At 32.6% G+C, this 22468-nt stretch overlaps 1 protein-coding gene and 1 long non-coding RNA gene across 2 annotated transcripts in view; both read left to right on the forward strand.

Annotated features, from left to right (window-relative positions):
• The window catches only part of LOC408547 (toxin 3FTx-Lei1), a 101389-nt gene that overhangs the window by 15440 nt on the left and 63481 nt on the right, over positions 1 to 22468 (forward strand). The window lies entirely within an intron of this gene.
• LOC102656508 lies at positions 1101 to 18425 on the forward strand. Its single transcript, XR_003306124.1, has 3 exons — positions 1101 to 3085; positions 3235 to 3778; positions 17992 to 18425. It is a non-coding gene; the product is annotated as an uncharacterized LOC102656508 (long non-coding RNA).

A 22468-nucleotide genomic window follows, 5' to 3' on the forward strand; every position in this document is an offset into this window, starting at 1 on the left:
GGAGATACGGGAGCGGAGGAACGCACGAGGCGCGGATGTCACGTGGTCGAGGAGGAAAACTAGGTCGCACTCGAGAGATCGAAACTTTCCTCCTCTTTCCGCGTGGCAAAGTTTTCATGCCGTCGATACTTTTTCGCCCGAAACACGCCTATTTTTCTCGCTTTAATAAACGAAACTTTAATGGCCGCCTCCCCAAGACAAGAATACGACCAACATTTTCGAACGAAACGAGGATTTTTTTTTCGATTTCCGAAAAAAAATCTCTCCCAACCAATCTGATCTTAATTTTAAAATCTTTTAAGGATTAGAGAAAGAACAATTATATTTTAACCTATAGAACGAAACGAGGGCTTTAATAATGGATATTTCCACTTAAATTCATTCAAGAAAAAAATTATCGAACTTTTCATCGATCATTAATTCGAACAAGGAGCAAATTTTCTTTCTCGAAAAGGAAAGTCTCTTCACGACGGTCTATCCGGTTTTCTCGCAACAAAAGCGTTTGCGTTTGCATCCCTTCGTGAGATTTCGTGAATCCTCCTCCCTCCTTGTTGTCCCCAATGCACGAAATCCATGGGATCGTGAGATTTGGTGCGCGTGCACGGACTTTTGATCTCTGGTTGAAATGGTTTTTCGCTTCGCTGGCAGAGGATCGATTCCTGTCAAGCTTCTCCTCAATGAAAGATATAAAATTCCTCGAGTGGAAGGAAGAAACTGGCGTCACTTTTGGACCGCCCTTTCTAAGAGGAGGGCATAAATAAGAGAAATCTCGCCTACAACGCTCTCCCCACCTTTTATCCACCCTCCTTTTGTCATTGGAATTCGCAACGCGCGCTTTGGAGGAGACTTTGTGTTTCTTTATAGCGTGTACGTTTCTTGTGTAACCCTTTTGATAAACGATACGATGAGATTCGAAGCAATATTGAGAATCGAGTATTTTTTATGAATTAAAGTGGTTTGGAGAAAAGGGGGTAAATTATTGAAAATAAATTGTTCAACTTGTTCGACAAGATATTTTAGAATCTTTCGAGACTTTGTCTTTTTTTTAGTGAAAGATTAAAGAAATATATATTGTTATTGGTTTATGATAATTTGATAATCACGTTCGTGTGTTAAGTTGTTCCAAAAATTTCTTTTATTTTGATAATTTTATTATTTTAGAAAATTTTACAACTCGTAGGATTTTATTTTGGAAAGCAGCTATTTAATTTTCTGCAAATATGATACTTTTATTTTCTCTTAATTAAAACTTAATCGAACAATCATCCTTTTCTTTATCCAATCCAAAGATTTTTAACCTCGTTACTCCTCCTTATTGAAATACCATCATCATCATCATCATCAAGTCTACGAGAATAACCAATGCGTGGAAATCCATTCATTGAATGGATCTCAGAAGGCTCTTCGAAATCCTGCTCCGCCCAAAACCCAAGTGGTACGAAATACCGGCCTTTTTTCAGCCCGAGGAAGCTTGAAAAGCTTGTATCCTCTCTCAATTTCGGCACAACGACGCCGTCCAATTACGTTTCCTCGAGAGAAGTTCAACGAGAAACTTCGATCGAACCTCTCCCCACCCCTCAAATCTCTTTGCACCCTCGTGAAACCTTTCGATTCCTCCTCTCTTTTTTTTCTCTTTTCGTTTCCAGCGATTATTTCGACGAATGGATTCGCGGTTCGAAACGAGCAGCATTTTTAACAGGCTCAATTTCACGCGAACCCCTTCAGTTTCTTTGAAGGAGGAGGATGCGAACGATTTCGTTCCTTCCTTCGAGGATGGATGGGCGTAATTTTGGAGGAGAGACGACGATGATGAAAGTGTCAAATGTTTTCCAACCGTGAGCACTTCCGGTTGGAGGAGTGATTTTGTCTTTTGCATCGAGATTTTTTCTTTTTGCGCGAAAATGGACGAAGATTCGTCGATATCAAGTCTCTTTTATTATTGGTAATTATATATCTTTGGATATTCGTGTTGAAATATTAATACAACAAGGAAAGGAAACGAATGAAAAATACTTACCATGCTTAAGTAAATTAATTATCACGTAAAATAATTTCCAATAATCTGATGCACAATTTCAATAGCTCGGTTCACTTAATAAACAATCGTCCAATCAACTTTTTCTGTATTTGTTCAGAAGCCACTAGATCCTTGGAATCCTTCCTTCACGAAGACATTAACATAATGATCGCATATAATAAAACGTTTTATAAAAGAACGTGATGTCAATAAATTGCAATCATTTCGAAAACGATGTTATATTAATGCATTAACCGTGCACGATAACCGTTACGCGAATCGAAAATCGTCGAAACGAGATTGGGATCCACCAGATGGCGACATATGACGGCGAGCTGTCACGTGACACCGCTCGTTATCTATGCATTATCCGTAATACGCTGTTAAAGGCTCGTTACGCCCGCCTTGCGCGGAAAGTGTGCGCGTGAAAATTAAACCGCGTTGAAATTTACTTTTAACCTATCAAGTTGCGTCGATCCTCTTCGTACAAGAGCAAGAAGAACGCTTCTTTGTTATAGTATAATCGAATTTCTTCTCGAGAAAACGTGGAAAAAAGGAACAGAGACTGGTGCCAGGGATTGACGACATTACGTGATTTAATGCCTTCCCATCCGCAAGGTTAATTTATCCAATCCTCGCGTTCGATTCAATTCGATCAGATCTGCTTTCTCCCGGAGGGAAGAAATTTCGGAGGGTTCGCAAACAAATTTATCATCGGTCACCAGGCTTCTTTCGAGGGATAGGCGGTCTCCAAGTGTGGAAGCTTTCCAAGTGTATCGATGTCGTTGGAACTGTCGTTCGTCTCTTCTCTCCCATTAATTTATTTCGACTTGTGTTTACGCGTGTTTTTTTCTGGATTTTTCTCTGGCTTCGTCTGGTGTGGATAAATGTCCCACATCAAAAGGAGAGGAGAGGGGATCTTGCTTTCGTCAATTCTTTAGGAAGCAATGAGATTATTTTTGAGTTGGTTATGATCATCTATCCGATAAGATGGACAAGGATGGAAAGATGCGAGAATGAAAGGCTCGTTTACATCGTATTGTAAAATATGAATTTTGGAAATTTAGGGTAAGTGGATAAATGCTCATTTGATTAAAGAATTGGAAATTTAAAATGTATTTGCAAATACAAGATAAGAAATATTGCATAGCTTTATGAAATATTATAAATTTTATTTTTATTCTCGCCATATAAAAATAATTATTCATTCGAAGCAGGAAAAATGCCGATTTAAGATCGATCGAACTGGCAGAGAAGCATAATATCTTTGATAATTCATTTAAGGATTTCAATCAAATTTATGAAATTAATTTTCGAGATCCGACGAGAGAAAACGAATCTCTCCTCCTGACGAGCGTGTGCTGCTACGTTTGCGATGATCTCGAGGAATCGAATGACATTCGATCGATCGACGGGGCTTATTGTTAACTCTAGCGCCCATAAGATTGTTAACCTAGAAAGGGCGAATTTATTCCGAAAATATTCCGTAAGTTACGTGAGCTCGGGTTGAGAAAAGTTTTCGAGGTTGGCCCTCTGTTCTTTTCGATGATTGATCGCCACGAAGGATCACGCAAAGGTGATGCCTTCCACTTCTGTTGTATGTTAAACGCAGCCATGATGGAATCAGTCTAGACCGGTGGAGCGTGTCAAGATCATTTTCAGACAAGTGGAATAAACCGCACGCTGGCCAGGCCTGTGTAGAATGGATCGATCATTTCCAGGCACAAGTAGAACAAGAAACCTGTTGCTAAACAAGTAGAGGTACGTACAGTGGAGCAGACGTGGCGATTTCAACGTGACAATGTAACGATTGGAACAAGTTGGTTATTTGATAGACGTGTCATCAGTTCAACAAGTTTAGTTAGTTATTATTGTTTATAAGTATAATTGTCAGAAAAAATTGATCAGGTTATTGACAGATATAATAGTTTAACAAATTATTCTTATTAAATATATGGAATAAAACAATTTAATAGTCAGAAAAATGAAACTTATGAATACTTTAAACAAGTTTAGTAAATTATTATTGGTTAAATATGTAGAATAAAACAAGTTTGTCAAGAAACAATTCATAATCAGAATAATCAGAATAATGAAACATGTTAATAATCATTGAACAGGTTATTGATAGACAAATACTTTAAATAAGTTTAATAAATTATTATTAGTTAAATGTAAAATAAAACAAGTTTGTCAAGAAACAATTCATAATCAGAATAATCAGAAAAATTAAATACGTTAATAATGATTGAATAGATAGAACATAGAATAAAACAATTCAATAGTCAGAAAAATGAAACTTATGAATACTTTAAACAAGTTTAATAAGTTATTATTGGTTAAATATGTAGAATAAAACAAGTTTGTCAAGAAACAATTCATAATTAGAATAATCAGAATAATGAAATGTGTTAATAATGATTGAACAGGTTATTGATAGACAAATACTTTAAACAAGTTTAATAAATTATTATTGGTTAAATATGTAGAATAAAACAAGTTTGTCAAGAAACAATTCATAATTAGAATAATCAGAAAAATGAAATATGTTAATAATGATTGAATAGATTGGTTATTAATAGACAAATAGTTTAACAAATTATTATTATTGAATATATGGAATAAAACAATTCAATAAAAGAATTCAATAATCAGAAAAATGAAATTTATGAATACTTTGAACAAGTTTAATAAATTATTATTGTATTAAATGTAGAAGTTTGTCAAGAAACAATTCATAATCAGAATAATCAGAATAATGAAATGTGTTAATAATGATTGAACAAGTTATTGATAGACAAATACTTTCAATAAGTTTAATAAATTATTATTGGTTATATGTAGAATAAAACAAGTTTGTCAAGAAACAATTCATAATCAGAATAATCAGAAAAATGAAATATGTTAATAATAATGAATGTTAATAATGATGAATAGATAGAACATAGAATAAAACAATTCAATAGTCAGAAAAATGAAACTTATGAATACTTTAAACAAGTTTAATAAATTATTATTGGTTAAATATGTAGAATAAAACAAGTTTGTCAAGGAACAATTTATTATGAGAAAAATGAAATATGATAATAATGATTGGACAGATTGATTATTGATTGATTAATAGTTTATTATTATACAAGTTATTATTATTAAATATGTAGAATGTTAATAATTGAAGGAGTTAGAGAGCAAGTTAAAATTGATTTAAATAAATAGAATAGAAGAATTTTTTTTTCAAGCAAATACAATAAGATAATTGAACATACTATAATTATGATCATAAATAATTTAAAAAATTAGACTCTTACATTATTTCCAAATTATATTAGGAATGAAGTTCTGAAAATTTCTAGATCACATTATCATTGCTATTTTTTTTCTCCCTTGTCAACGATGCTTCGAATCTTTCATCCCTTATCGAAAACTGAAATAATGGTCGACATCGGATATGGGACGCTTCTTGAGATACGCCTTCTTGAATGAAGCCTCCTTCAAGGAATATCCCCGTTTATTAAAGTTTGTTTCTGGATAACAATGAATAACGATAGATTCACTAATAATTATCATATATTTCTTCCGTGAAGAATTTGAAGTTAAAATTACACTTTCTCGTTCCTATATACATTCTGTATAAAATATACACAGAATTGTTGAGATATTAGTGTTCGTAACAAATGAAATCTCAATGAATTCTCGTTCATAATTATCATCCAACGAGGGAGAGAGAAATTTCAACAAAAGTCAACAACTATTTATTCCTCGATCTGATCTAACAACTCTTTTGTCTCCCACTTAATAAAGTGTTCGAGGAAACGAAGACCATCTATTGGAATAACTTCATCATGGATCTTTCTTCGAAAATTATTCCGCAAAATTTACCTTTGCCTTTTAAAAGGCAAATCGACAATTACGTTGCATTGTTCGTATCCGATCGAGCCTCGAACCTTATTTCCTTCGCATTATCCTCCGCTCACTTTATTCCTCTCGCGTGAGTCATGCGATCGTTTTAAGTCGACGGCCATCGTTTCGGGGAAATGGTGGCCGCTGATGGATTTCAACGTTGACTCGGCGTCGATTAATAACGAATTAGTCGGTTCATGATGAACGTGACGGGCGATGAATATTTATGGCGAGATAAATGGCTACAGAACTGTAGTTGAAATGACTTTTTTTTTTGTTTTGTTTTCTTCTTGGAGATCCATAAATTTTTATAAAAGAATTTCGAACAATTGGGATACTGAAAATCATCTTTTATTCGAATCATTGGCAAAGTTTAATTAGAAATATTTTGTTTAAATTTTCTTCCATCTGTTTTACTTATTCGTAGTATTCAAAATGTTGCGCGAAAATTACACCGTGTAAAAAGTTGGAGCGCGAATTTTTATTTCAAATGGAATTCTGTTACCGTAAACGTTGATCTGTTCTACTCGTTTTCTCTCTGCTCTGTTTGTAATATCGAAAAAAAATTTTCATTTAAAAATATACATAAATATAAATATTTGCATCATGTGACGAATATATTTACTGATAAGTTTTGAAAATTTTTTAAAAATTCTATATATATATAATTCAAAAAAGTATTTATACAGATGGAAAAACTGAACCAAAGAAGAATTATAATTAAATAATTAAAGGATGTTAAAGATTAATCTCCATGCATCCGTAATTATATTTATTTTGTTAATAATATTTCACGAAAAATTTAACGCATTATAATAACTCTTTCCCTTTCTCGACTTTTCCACGGATTGAAAATCGTGCGTGATTCACGAGAATCTCGAATGGTTTTCTCCTCGAGGAGTTTGGATTTCTGTGCATCGTCGATACGCGAGAAAAAAAAAATAGAAATCGTGGATATTCAGAGATATTAAAAGTCTCACATCGATTCTCCATCATTTCTAGAGAATGTGTTAGGAGGAAAAAAGAAAAAGTTGGTACGTTTTTCTTTTTAAGCGAAGATTCATCCTGAAACGATGTTTTCTTCCACGATGTTTTTATTTTTCGAGTAGATGGCGCGAGCGAGCGGGAGATAAGCGTTTAAAAGAGCGCCATTCGAGATAAGGGATTTCTTTCACGGTATTCCTACTCCTCCTCTCCCCCCCCAGCATGGAAATTTCACGGATCCTTTTGTGCACTCGTCTCTCCTTTCGAAAAACAGGCGTTAAAAATCTTGAAATAACGCCGAGAGGCTACGAAGCTGTCTGACATGAATGAACCACTTGGAGGGAGAAGTTCGATTTTCCAAAGGAAATTCTGTGATATCGCGAAAAAAAGGGGAATGGGGATGTATTTTGCGTTCTATTTTAAAATTATTTTTTCAAGAGAAATACTTTTTCTATTTTAATCTTTGAAATAAAAATAATTGGTTAAAAATTGTTTCGAATTTCTCGAATTTTTTTCCGCGTCTTTAGAAACAAAAATTATGCTCGCAAGTTCTTTAAAATTATTTCAACGAATTTTTGAACGAATTTTATATCCTTTTCTATTTTTATTTGGAAACAAAATTTAAAATATCTTGTAAATTTTTTTCCCCCAATAATTAAATAATTTTCTTAAAATATTATAAAGTATTTCGTATTGTAATCATTATAATTAAACGATAAGCCAGTAATATAGTCAGTCAAGTGGAATGGATTAATCAAATAGAATAGAATAGGTAATCCAACAGAGACAAATAGAATAAGTTAATTACAATAGGACGAGCAAAATTGATTAATCATAATCCCTAGGCTGGCCTAATCACAACGAGACAAGTGGAATAATAGTCTATTTTAATTAAATAAACAGCGCAAGACAGTTTATCCAATATCGAATAGCGATATTTAACAAACCAAATAATAATAAGTAGAATAAATCCAGTTACGGCAGACAAGACAATTGTGTATACACGAGTGATATAAATCGGTCACGGTCAGACAATCGCTAAAATTTTTTCCCCTCGAAACATTCTTACGAAACTCGAAATCTAGGTCGACTTTCGTTTGACGTCATCACTATCGATACGTGTATATGTTACATTAGCTCATCATATTTAGAGAGAGAGAGAAAAAATAGCCTCGAAATAGCTTCTAATACGAGTACAATGGTCGTGATAAATCATTACACATGTGGCTCGTTGTTAAAGGGTGCGTCATGGTCTGGTTATGGAAGATCGCTTCCTTTATAAATAACGCGGTAATTTAGCGTCTGTAGAAATGTTCCAAGAAATTTTGACCATTAATTTTCCCTTTTCCCAGTTGGCTATTGTGGCGGGAAATATGAGAAGGAGGGGCGAATATTAATAATATTTGCCATTCTGTCGAGGAGGGTGGATGCGAGAGTGGATGGAAAGTGAGATAAATAGATACGTATTTAATTTAGTAATTAGAATTTATGAGATAAAAATGCAGATATCGTAGATAGGAAGATATCCATCTCTTCTTCAACAGACTTCGACTTGAAATATAACTTTGATGGAAACAGACTCGTTTCCTGGAAATTTTGGGGTGAAATGTAGCTACATATATATTTCAAAGACGTATTAAAAAAATCATTCACGAGAAACTTTAATGAAGATAATTATTATTAATAAATAAATTTAATAAATTTTGGTTGAATCGATTTGGATAATAATATTAGGAAATTTTATTCATTTATCTTCAGATATTAATTTAAATTGTTCATATTAAATAATCATACAATTTTTTTATTATTTCAATTTGTTGATATCATTTTTCAAAAGTTATTTTTCAAACAACATAATAATATATAACTCAGCCTTCCTTCTTTTTTTAATCCCCTATATTTCTAAAAAAAAAACACAAGAACATCCCTCCATTTTCCACGTCACATTACCTCGATCCGCAAAATCCCATCCACGATGCCTTTATTCCTTTACACTTTCACCCCTCCCATCCGTTTCTTTTCGGCGAGAAAGCGGTCATCGTGGTCCGATTCTAACGAAGGGCGCGGAACGGAGGGTTGATTTCCAGTTGGTTCGCGTGGGTGAGCTTGCAAGCTCACATCATTAGAGTCTTTGTGCAACGAGAGGACGTTTTCAGCTCGTTTCACAGCCTCTCAAACTCCAGCCTCCACGATATTTTTTTTTTTTTTCTTCTCGCCCAGCCATTGATACACAGTCGGGAAAAATCATTAGGCGAAAACACCGGTTCTCTTCTTTCTCTTAATTCCTTCCCCCACCTTTTCTCACATTCCATGATTGATTAACCCTTTCGGGTATTCGGATCTTGAGAATTTAATATCGTGCCTTTTTTTTTTTAAGAATTTTATGGATGAAATGGATTACTCGGTAATTGGATTTTATAAAAGGGATGCGAATATTTTTATTTTATTATCCCTAGGGATGATCTTTCAGTTAAGTTAATATTTGTTTTAAAAATCAATTTACTTTTTGAGAAAGAAGAGGAAATAACGAACGTTCGATTTTTGATCTTGAGATCTAATTTTTATCTTTTGTACATGAATAAATTCTTTTACTTGTCAAACTTTTATAAATAAACTCTCGAAGTGTACAATACTTATTCCGATTAATCAAATAATCGTATTATAAAAATTATTCTTCCAGGGTATTCCCCAATATTCGCGACTAATAAAAGGTATTATCGGCGGCGAAGCAAAGTTCCAGTTACTGTCAAAGTTGTCCATTTGTATCAGCCCCCCTTTTTAGAAACATAAATTGCGAATAAACTAAATAAGTTTTCACAATTGGGGGAAGAATATCGTCCATCGAAATCCCAGTTATAATTATACGAAGTGTGGCTAGAATTCAAATACCTTTGGAACTAACGTGGAAACCGGGTTAAAGTTGGTCAAGCTTCGACAGTAGAATAGAATCGTGTGGAATCAGACCGAGCGAAGTGGAATAGCTTCACGATTGGTCGGCCGGCCTGCAGTAGAATAGTTCTTGATCAAATATTCAGTGTTGAAGGGTTATTTAACCGACTGCCAGTGTATCGTCCGTGATTAGAGACGTGGATAGAAGGGAGTGAAATTGTTCGAACGTTAATTTCTTTGAACATATACACAGTTCAGATGAGAAAGATTTTAACACCATTAACATTTAGATTGCCATTAAAATCCAATTCCCAATAATCGTGATAACTTTTTCTTGATCTTGTTTGTCTCTTCGATAAATTTCACGTTTTTTTTTTTTAATACTCTTCCTATACATTCCTTCATTAATTATGGAAATTAATTCGATTCTTTCATAAGTGGAAAACGGGAAAAAATGTCAAAAGGCCCCGTTTCTTATCCTTCATCGGATTCTGTCTAACACAACACACTTTTCTTTTTCTTTTTTTTCACCAACTTCGGTTTCCTGACCGTTCGATTGTCGTGATTTATTCCGTTCCAAAGGCAAAGGGATCTGCAATTCAAAGGCTGGACGGTTAGACGGCTAGAGTGGAAGGCTTCATTAACGATTCCGTCGACTTCTTTTCTTCAGATACTGGTCCGGTTGTTTTGTCAGGACGGGAATTAAACGGCCGAGCTCCTCTTTAATCCTCTCCCCAATGGCCGACAATTTGGATTTCCTCCCGCGGACCATATCAGAGCCCGTGAATTATCGGGGCAAATCCTTCGATGGAAAAGTTTTCCGGATAGCGATCCCGTCTTCTCGAAAAGTGAACCGATTTTTCTTCCTCCCCCTCCCTCCCTTCTTTCATCTATTGTTGCTATGCTATGCTGTATTTTTATATAGTATACTATATTGTTGTTAAGCAATAAATTAAAAAACATTGCCTTTTTATTCGACTCGTGAGATTTTTTTAACGATCAGAGATTCTATAAATGAAATTAATCGAGATTTCAATTTTATTGATGTGATGTGATTTTTAGGATTCAAAACGAAAAACATTCAAATTTATTAAAATCGTAATTTTAGTTGATTATCATATACAATTTTTACTTTCTTTTCTAATAAAGTAATTGATGAGAGATATTGATTGATTCAAGTTAGATCAAAGAAATTTAAATTGATATTAGATGGAAGAACAAATTATTTGATTTCGTAATTAAAAAATCTTAATAAAAAGTAAAGATTGTCGAGAAATTTCTTTGGAAAGGAGAAAAAAAAAATAGGATAATAGGGAATTCTGAATATTTTGTTAATTTAAAATTTTCCTTTATTTTGTATTAAAAAGTTATGTTTGAAAAGAAAAAATTGAAGCTTTCATTCATCACAACCATTATGATCCACATAATTATAAAGTTTGATTAAAAATATAAAATTTGTTTAAAAAAAACTTTTTTATATACATAATGCAATTTTTCCTAAACTTATAATAATCAAATTTATAACTTCTTGTCTCGTTATATATTTTTCCATCAAAAAAAAAAAAAAACAAAACAAAATATCCTCGATTAACTCGATAATTCTTAATTTTCAACTTTCTAATTGAAAATCGTTCGAAAGTAACTAAAAATTAAGGAATCGAAGCGATTAAGCTCTTAATTTCATCTCAATCGCGAATCTCGCTCGATAAAAAAGAGCAGCAGCCGTCCCAATTCCCATCTGAAAATGGCCACTTAAGCACTTCAACGCCCCTATTTGTTCTCGATCCGTAAAACGAGCGAGTTTAGAAGACTGATTAATCAGTCTGAACGCCGAAAACAATGGAAATTTCGATAACTAATATAACTCGGTCGGGGATAAGTCTTCCGGGGCCAGAAAAACTGGCGCCAGATCCTTTTCGCCAGATTCGAATCTTCTCAGTCGTGAAATGAGCGTAACTTAATGGACTACGGTCGAGAAAGTTGGTGGTTGCGTCTCTCTAATGATTACTTCCAGTTAACTCGAAAGTGTGAAGAGAAAAAGAGAGAGAAAGAGAGAGAGAGAGAGAGAGAGAGAGAGAGAGAGAGAGAGAGAAGCAAATTATTCAAGTTACCGAGACGACGATGTTGCTGACGAAGTTAAAAATGGCGAAGAAGTTTGGGAACAGCGTCTACGCTGCAGCTAGTATTTTCTGCGTTAATTGAATTGTTTTGTAAAGCTTTAGGAGATTTTCTCGAAAAGGTTTCGTTCAAGGTAATGGTGTATTTTAATTAGTATGATTTTTGGGTATTTGTTTTGTCGAGAAAAGTTTTTAATTGGGAAGATTGTTTTTAATTATTTCGTGTATAGTATACAAGTTTATAATTAATATATATTTGTTTATTCGTTTATATTTTACAAGATAAAATATATTTATCTCGTTCATTGTTATTATTATTGAAAATTCCATTTGTACCGACTGTTGGTACGATAATTACTGAAAGAACTTATCAAATCTACATATCCAAAGATACAAAGAACAAACTTATTAGGAAATCAATAATACAATTACAAATATATAACAAATATTTATAATCTACAATATTATATAATTTTTTAATGAATCCATCCCTTTCAAATCCAGCGATAAAAACAATTATTATAAGTGAATACAAATATATATAAGTCATAATACTTATGCAAATATAAAGCAGCAAAAATTTTCACGTCCAAAATATCTATAAAGAATCCATCCTATTTTAGATTTATCCTATTTCGAGGCATGCATACAGACACGAATTTTTCAGTATTCCAAGAAAGAAAAAAGTCGGCTATATCACGTATTCCATTTCTTAGAACGTGACAATGGCCGCAGGCATCCCTCGTCCACACGATTCCTTTCGTTTCGAGTCTTACGCGCTTTTGTCCTCTTTTCCATCCTTCCCCCTCCCCCTCTCCCCCGTCCTTCCTCGAAGCATGGTCGTTAATTAACCTTACCCCCTCCCCTCGATATCGCGAATTTTCGCATTTTCGTGATTGAATCGTTCCCTGAAAAAAAATAATCAGCTCAGGCTTAAACTGCTGCGCATCCGTTTCATTCAGTCTTCACTGTGAGGACGATCTTTCTTAAGATGCGTGCATTGGAAATCGAGATTCCTTTTTTGACGAGGATAAAAGTTTTTTTTTAAATAATCTATTTGTAATTAATATTTTTTTTTTTGGAAAAGATTTCCAAATTCTTTCCTCATTTTATCTTGGAAAGATATCTAAAGATCATTAATTTATTTTCTTTTAACACTTATATTTCTTACGTGTTCTTTCAATAAACGTCCATATTCGAAAATTATTTAATTTTTTTAGTAGTATATTTTTTTTTTAGTAGAATATTATTTCAAGGAGATGAAATTAAACGTTTAAAATGTATAACTTTGTAGTGATGGAGCAAAATCTTGTTGTGAAAAATCTCCAAGAAGAAATACTAAAACTTTTTGTCTCATCTATGTTTTTGATGAAATCAGAATTTTTGGCAATAAAATTTTTATTGTATGAAAAGTATATTATATTTTGCAATTTTCAATTTATTATTTACAAATGTGTAATACATCAAATAAAAATATCTTTAATTTGCAACTGTCGAATTACTAATTCTGATAACAATTTCACTATTTAATCGTTACAAACGTTGAAAAGGAAGAATATGGGAAAAATTCGCGTGTTCATTCAATTCCACGAATGAAATTTAATTCCAGAATCGATTCATCGCAATTTCGAATCTATGTCCACGTGCAAGATACGTTCCCCTTGTATACGCGAACAAACGAAGTTTTTAATTGTAATTTAAAAAACGACTCGAGGAAAGGGACGAGGTACGCCAGAAAAGCAATTAATTACTGTGATTACATTGGCGTACGAAAACGAAAAGAAATTAAAAAATCCGTGAAAAATCTCATCTTCCCTCCTCAAACAATTTCACACAGGGAGAGAACGTGTTCGTTGACGATAAAAAATAAAAATTCATCCTCGTTCTTCGAAAAAAAGATCGAATTAACGAAAATTCGTGAAACATTGAGAAACGAGGCGGATGCAGATCAAACGACACGTGAAATACGGCCATTTTTCGTGAAATATTTCTCTCTCTCTCCCTCTCGTAAATATTCGTGGTCAACGACAAACGCGCCTGATAAAATTCATTCCCTGGAGAAAAAGCGATATTATCGATCGAGCTATCGCTTCTGATTCGGTATAACAATTGTTATTTTTACAGATTTTGGAATGATGAAATATCGAATAGGAATCGTTAAAATTGTATTGATGCAAATTATCACGTATTATCATTATTGATGTTTTACATATCTGATGTAAAAGAAGAATGATTAATTTAACAAATTTTTAGAATACGTGATTATAGGAAAGGTTAGGAATTTTAGGAATTTTTAATTTCAGAGATTAGTTGAGAAATTTAAGAATGTTTATATTTTATTTTATACATATAATCAAAATTCTATTTTCATCTCAATAATTAACCATCAATCAGTATTTTCTATTTCTTTTTGATCTTTAAAATCAATTCTTAAAACATTCATTTTTATTCTGTACATAAAATCTAAAACGAGTTCCAATTGCAAAAATATAAAAAGAATGCTTCTTCTAACGTTTTAAACATTAAGATCGATACTCGATTCGTTCGATTCCCTTCTCCTCGAATTTTCAGTAACAGGAAGAGGTGTTATTACGTTCCTCGAGATCCAGTCTCTTTGGGAGAGGGGTCGGTCGCATTGTTAAGCAAACTACCGGCACTCGAGCAGCGTGTATTACGTGCTCAAACGCTCGTGGAAAAAGTGTGTAAACCCTTTCGAGAAATGGAGCAACGAGCTGAGACAGAGGTTAGAGGGCGTTAAGATCCGTGTCGCCTCTTACCTTCACGGCCCTCTGGCGTTCTCCTCCTGAAAACGAGTGAGCCTCGTTCTACTTAACCTTTCGCTTCGACATTTCACGAGATTTCGATCATTTCGATTGTTATCCTCGATCACTCGTGGATCTTGATTGAAATAATTGAGAAATTTTTGTAATAATCCATAAAGCGTTTGATAATGAAAAGTGTATGTATATATAGAATTTTGAGAGGTTATGCGATCATCAATGATTTTGTTATATTGGAATTTTTATAATAATATGTAATGATTTATATATGGAATTTATAAATGTAATGATTTGTAGGAAATTTTTAATGATTAGATTGGTAATTAAGTTAGTTAATTACCAGATTGGGATAAGAGTAATTAAGAATGAGTAGAAGTTAGGTTAGGTTTCTTCTTGGAATGAAATTTTCATAATAGTTTCTTTTAATTAATAAATGGTGAATAGAAAATTGATCTTAAATTCATCAATTATTGACAACATATATAAATATTTATATATAATATTGAATAAATTTTGTATTGAAAAAAAAGATAATAAATATCCAAATCTGAAGTTTATTATCAATTTCATGTCATTCATAGTTTAATCCAATTTCTTGGACAACAAAGAGGGGCAGAGACCGAGTCAATCGTTCTTCCAATGGAGGAGGCTGGCCGAGTTCCCAGCTCTGTGCCCACTAATCCCATTCGTCCATTGCAAGTTGGCCCTTTTGTCCGGTGAAAATTAGCGAAGTTACACCGGCCGAATGGCGGAGATAAAGTTTATCCACATGGTTCGCGGGCGCACTCCGAGGCCCATCAAAATTTCACGAATCCCCGGACAAAGCGTTCCTTTTCCCACGATTTTACAGCCCTATAAAATTTCATCCTTCCCCGCCATTTTATACGCCACTTCTCGTGACCTCGAGTGATCCTCCCATTTGAATGAAGAGAGAGAGAGAGAGAGAGACATATCGTTATGGTCGATACCAATTCGATGAAACGTCAAAAAAAAAAAAAAGAAAAATGGATGGTTTTACAAATCCAGAGATTGTCCTTTTACAATTTCTTCAACAGCATATCATAAAATTTAATAACCGAAGTTAAGAATAAAGTTAATTTACTGTTCATTGAATAACTGGAAACAACCACTAAGGCTAAGATTATACGAAGAGTTGGGATCAACTATAATTACTTGAAACAATTTTATGGTCGAAAAAATTTTTAAGCAGTTACTTTTTCTCTGTTTAGCAACAAACAGAAGAGAAAGAAAAGTATTGTTAATCCTTTTTCGCTATCCTATCAAAACTCTCGACCCTTTGGATTTTTCTTCTGAAGACAGGATATCAGGAACCAACTCCTCCTTCATCCACGAGGAGAATATCAAAAGAGTCGACAGCGGTGTGACCCAGCTGCTCGTAATTATCGGGGCAAAACGCTCAGGGTCGCGATTCGCGCGTTTTTGTTTCGCGCGCCGCCGGAAATACACGTAGCGGGGCGAAAGCGGGACGCCGGTTTCGGATTAGCCGAAAAGGAAAAGGACACGTGGTGGACGGAGAAAAGCTGGAAACTCGGCGGAATTGGGCTTTTGAAGAATCTTGCGAGAGCCAGCCAGTTTTGCTCTTGACACTCGGCTGAAATATTAGAGTGCGAGCATGTCCGATTCAGATTAACGCTGGCCCGCCCGACTTCCGCGCTCCGTGAATTTCTACTTGTGAACCCCGGTTCCCCGAGGGACAGGGGTCTACATGCCTTCTTTCAAACTTGATGATTCTTTTTCTTCTGATTCCTTTTTTTGTATTTTTTTTTTTTAAAGGAATCTTTTTATAAATTGAATTCTTTCGAGACAAATGTCTTTCATCCTGTCCTGCTTTTTATTCCATGGCTTTTTTGGTGGATCGAAAGGAATGTGAGATTGGCGAAGAGAAGATTATTATTTTTTTTTTTTTAGCGTAGAGTCTTGATGAATCGAAATCTTTCTCTTATTTTTTTCTTTTATGGAAGAATCGTTATAAAATCTCGTTATAAAATTTTTCTCTCGAAGTTTACGTAATTTTAATCTAGAATTCTTGTATCGAAATCTATCTTTTATCTATCTACGTAATTGTTTGATGAGCTGAATATTGAATATTGAATATTGAATATATCACGTTGAAAAGAAGATTCGATAAAGCAATTTTTATTAAAGTTTCTTGTAGTTTTATTGGAATGGAAATCTTTTTTTTTTTTTTTTGTTGAAATTTTTCCGTTGAAATCTGTCTTTATGATTTTTTTTTTTAGAGAGGATTAAATTGAATATTAAAAAAGGATGTGGATTCGATTTCTTTTAATTTTAAAATTTTACAATTTCTTTTAAATTTATGGGAGTCGAAGTATTTTTTTTCTTTTTCGTTCAAGTTTTCTTTTACGAGTTCGATTTTCCTTATCTTTATAGAATTCCTCTTTTAAGAATTTTACGAGGTTCTTTTTTTCTTCTGAATTTTTTAAAGAATTGAATTTAGTTAGAATTTTTCTGTTTAAATTTTTCTTATATATTTTTTTAATGAGCATCGAAAAAAATAAGAATTTTTTATTATACAATCTTTTTTAATTTTATGGAGATTGAAGACAGGTTGGAATTTTATGAAATTCGAAGAACAGAATTAGAAGATTGTTCTTTCATCGTAAATCAGAGGGGCGATAAAAACCGTTTTCCGGTTTTGACAATTCCTTCGAAGAATTAAAGAGTGATATGAAAAGTCTGTCGAATTTCGCCTCCTTCTTCATTTTTTAATCGAGTCTATCGATCGACGTTCACGCTCCAAAAAATTATTCGGTCACGAGTCAAGAGACAAACGCCACAGGAAGGATTTCCTTCAAGATTGATCAATCTTTCTTTGATGACGTAAAAGAGATCGATGGATTTTGATTGAACTTCTCCATGCATTGCAAGTTAAAAAAAAAAAAAAAAATCAAAGAAAAATTTTTATTTTAAAAAATGTTACTAAATGAAGCTTTGCTTAATTAATTCATTAAATAATAATTTTGTATTGATAAAATTATTAGAAAAACAAACTACTTATGATCAAGCATAATAAAAGAATATTGTTTCTCAACGAATAAAATTAAGTAGTATAATTTTAAAAATGGGGAATCGATGCACAAATAAATAAAATAATATAATAAATTTCTAAATATTTCTTAATTCCAATAATAAATAATAACTCGAACAATAATTTTTAAATTATTTTTAAAAAATATTTTTACATACTCCATAATATTAATTACTAAACTAATAAATCCGAATAAAGTTAGATGCGATATTTATAATAATATTATAATTTCAGTAGAAACGAACGATGAATGGCCAGGCAACGATAACAAAGTATCGCCAATAAGATATTCCAGTGAAATATTTCTCAATTCCTGATCAAAACGACAATTTGTAACCAAAGGAGAATAATATTTTTCCATCGTGTCCGAGTTCAATATTCCGCAGGGAAGTTTCAGGCGCCGCGGAGAATATTTAAAGCCCTCTTGTTTCTGCATGGAAAACAATGGGGCGCAGCTAACAGAGCGAGAGACAGTAGAGGGTAACGTGACTTCTTTTCTTATCTCCTCTTTCGTCTCTTTTGTGCTCGTTGCCCGGAATAAGGACAGCCAGATTAGACGGGGCGCAAGTACAGTGGAATAGGCCGACTATAAGTCAGACATTAGGTTGCAAACTGATACTTTTTCTTTCGGCGGATCGTTCCGATTAATCTTTTCTCAATTTCTTAGAATATATTATAACTCAAATTTCTTTTTTCATTTTTTTATGAATCAATATTTTAAATATTAACAACAATTCTTCTTATGATTGCTGTAAATTGATTATTTTGGCTTAAATCTTATAATCTGTTATTAATAATTAATGTATCACTGTGACATATGTTTTTAGAGATAAATTTGAGATAATCAATAGATATTAAAATATAGATTATTATTTCTATCTATAGAGAGATTTGAAACAAAATTTCTATTTTATAGAAATATTGAAATTCTTAAGTTCTAATTATAAGAAATGGTTTCTAGTAATTGCAAATATTCTATTCTGTTAAATACAGATAATGTGAAAATTATTTTAACTGTGCGTTAAATTCTTGCTTCCGACGTTCTCAGAACATTAAGACACTAGCAGAATCAACGTGGATTGGAACAATTCTCTGGATCCTGCTTATGAAATTTTGAAGCAGCTCTGTGAATGACAAGTAACGTTTCGCAACGTTGAACACATCTTCTAGTTAAATCTAAATTAATAACGAAATAAGAATATTTCTGGAAATGCAATTTTCCTTTTTTATTCGTCTCTTATTTGATAATCAATTTTCTTTCATCATTCTAACTAGAATAATACTATCAATTAATTTAAGAAAAATTTTAAATAAGAAACTTGTTTTATTATATTCATTTCATATTATTATTTCAATGAAAAATTTCCTCTCGAAGTGGATGATATTATTATTTTATTTTCAGAAAAAAAAATATTGAAAACATTTAATTTTCAAAGGAAAAATTTTCCTTATCTATCCTTGAACAAATCAAATTATTCTAAAGTTCCAAAATTATCAATGAAAATCGTATTTTCATAGTCCAATATTCGAGTATGGGTCACAGGGTTGCTCATCGATTCGAGATGTTTAACGTTCAAAAGGTCTAGTCCCATTGAAGTTTCACAAAGCTCATACTTGACAACTTCTGTAGGGTGTCTGTGACACGAATCGAGAACATCAATTGCAATACTTTGATTCGAGTTAAGGCATCAAGTAGAATTTCTATCATCCATCCCAATTTTTGGTCGATTTACGATGATTTCGACACTTTGTTAGACTCCACTTCGTTGAGTTAATTTGACAAAAATCGTACGTCTGATCGTACGTCGAGTATCACTACTACATTTCTATCAAAAGAATAAAAAAGAATATTTATTTATTTCTAAAGTTGTTGATTTATCTTTTAATTGAGAAAGATACTTTGAATGTGTAAATTAAAAATATCTTATTTATAATTTTTCAATTTTTATTATATATATTCCAAATTTCATATATCTTTTATCTTTCAAGTAGAAGATTCTAACTTGTCTCTTTAAGAGATTTCAATCAAGAGTAATTTAATGCCCAAGAAAAAGGAAATATAACTTTAGACAAGTCAGAAAAATTAGAAAAACATTTAAGGAAACTTGTAAAAATTGCAGCATGTCAAGGCTGATAAAATAAAAGCATAGCATAGCAAGAAATTTTAATAATTATTATTTTATAATAAGACATTACATTACATTATTAGAAAAATATATTTTCTAAATATATTCTCTACAAATGAAATGGATAAAATTCAATAAAATTTAATAACTGTTACAATCACAAAATTATCCATCTTCAAAAAATCCAAAATCCAATTCTAAAAAGAACACACATCAGTCACTATATTAATATAATTAAAATAATACATTAAATTGAAATTGAGAACTCAAGTAATTCAAAACCTTGGAAGAAAGAAGAAAATAATACAAAAATCGTAGATCTCAATAATATACAAAAAAAAAAAAAAAAGGAAGACAAAAGGACATAAAAAAAAATGGCAAGAAGAGTGCATCGACACGAGGATCGTCCCTCGACAACAAACGTTTGGACAATCATCAGGACAATATTGCTTCCGTGGGACAATGGAAGAAGCCATTGACATTCTTGGCCCCATTGTTTCTAGGCGAACAAGTGGCCGTGTATATCTGGCTGTCTCGCTAGAAGTTACTTACCAGGTAGAATAGATCACCAGAGGGGAAGAGAGAAAGTGAGAAGGAAGAGGAGAGCAGGTAGACGTCTAGCACGTTTTCATTGTCGCTACCTAGGGGAACAATGGTGAATGCTTGTCACCGAGGACTGTGGCTGTTGCATCCCTGGGTAACGACGACCGTGTCGCAGGGAAACGAACCTCCCAATGCTCGTCCAAGCAACTTGTAAACGAGTGATTACGCGTGTTCTTGTCGCCATGATATATCTAATGCTCTTGTCTGACGACCGGACACTCATGTTTATGGTTCAGGTTGATGATGGTCTGTCATAAGTTTGGAACTTGAAGATGGTATTGTGGCTGATGAATGAATAGGAAATTTGTTATGGAAATTAGGATTAGTGATGGTGAATGGGTGGTAAATATATTGTGGAAGAATTGATGTAATGAGAGTCATAGTTTTTTTTTGAGTTAGATTGGAAGTGGGACTTGTGAACTTTGAATAAATGAAGAATTTGTGGTGAAAGATATAACTGATTATTGCAGACAATTGATATATTGTTATATGGTTTAGAAGAAGTAGAATTGTCAATAAAATTTATGATTTGTTTAATTAGTTTACTAGTTTGAAACTTGAAGAAAGAAGAATAAATGTAATAATTGTAGATGATTGATGTATGATTTGAAAGAAGTAGAATTATAGAATGAAAATCACAGTTTGAGTTAAAGTGAAATACTTTTGTTTTATAATTAGAGATGATTTATTAATATTCATATCACAATTGTTAGACTTAAGATAAACTTAAATATCTTTATCATGGATCTATACATGGATTTTTAAGAAATGACATTTGAAAAATTGATTAGAATTTAAAAACACTTTTTTTTATAAAGTTAAAAACACTTTTATTTATATCTTTTAATATAAAAAAACTTTTCCAGAATTATCAATTTGATCATTACATGTATATCAAAATTTAATATTTTCTTCTAATCTCACTTTTCATTTTCTAATAATTCTAAACTTGCAACATATATATATATATAATTATGATATCAAATGATATCAAATAATGTGTTCTACAATTAAAACTTTTTGGAGAAAAACTTAAACCAAATAAATACCAAAATATTGACACAAGATCCACGTTGTAACACGATTAAAAAAAGATTGAGAGCCAATATTTTTACAATCCAATATGGCGGCATATTTTCCAGTAAAGAAGTCTCGTGACCGACGTCTCTCTCGGAAGTAGATTAATTGCACCGGGTTTTCGAGAGAACTAAAACGTGGCCTCTTGCGCGTTTTTCGCCTCGATCCATCAGTTACGTCGCATTTTCAGCGGCGTTATTCTTGTCTCAGGGACGTGACCAGTTTTCTCGAGGCCCCGTCCATCCGGTAAGAGGTTGAAGAACTGATAGTGTCTGTCAGCTCGAGGAACGGTAGTAAATAAATTTCTGTCCAATTAATTACTTTGCTTGCAATAACGTCTGACAACGATACGATTCGCGTAAATCTTCGTTCTGAACGTTGTTATTGATTCTTCCTTTTATTTTTATTCTACGGTGTCAAATTTTTCCTCCCTTCTTTCTCGGAATTGACAGGTATTCGTCATGGTTGAAGTTTGATTGCTATGCTCTCGCATCAATGGAAGGGTTTTTTTGCGACTTTTATCGGGCAACGGGAGATCGATGGTCGTGGAAGTGGTTATAACTTGTTTAGAGTTTTGATAAAACAGCAACAATTTTTCCTTTATATATCAATTTTCTTTCTTTTTCTTTTTTTTATTCTCTTTCGTCTTTTCGAATTTTAATTTGATTATTTAATTTTAAATCCGCTTCTCTTTCTCTTCATTAATGTTCCATTTGTCGGTTGTTCCTTCATCTATTCGAATTTTTTTACGAATTTTAAATTCATATATAATTTTTTCGAACAGTGACTTTACTCGATATAAATTTTCTCTTCAACTTTAAATGTTAATTAATGTATTTTATTAATATCGAATATTTTAATTTTTCATTCATTTTTTCCTGAAAATTGTTCGATTTAGAAAGGAA

The sequence above is a fragment of the Apis mellifera genome, linkage group LG15 (assembly GCF_003254395.2).
Source record: "Apis mellifera strain DH4 linkage group LG15, Amel_HAv3.1, whole genome shotgun sequence".
Lineage (NCBI taxonomy): Eukaryota > Metazoa > Arthropoda > Insecta > Hymenoptera > Apidae > Apis > Apis mellifera.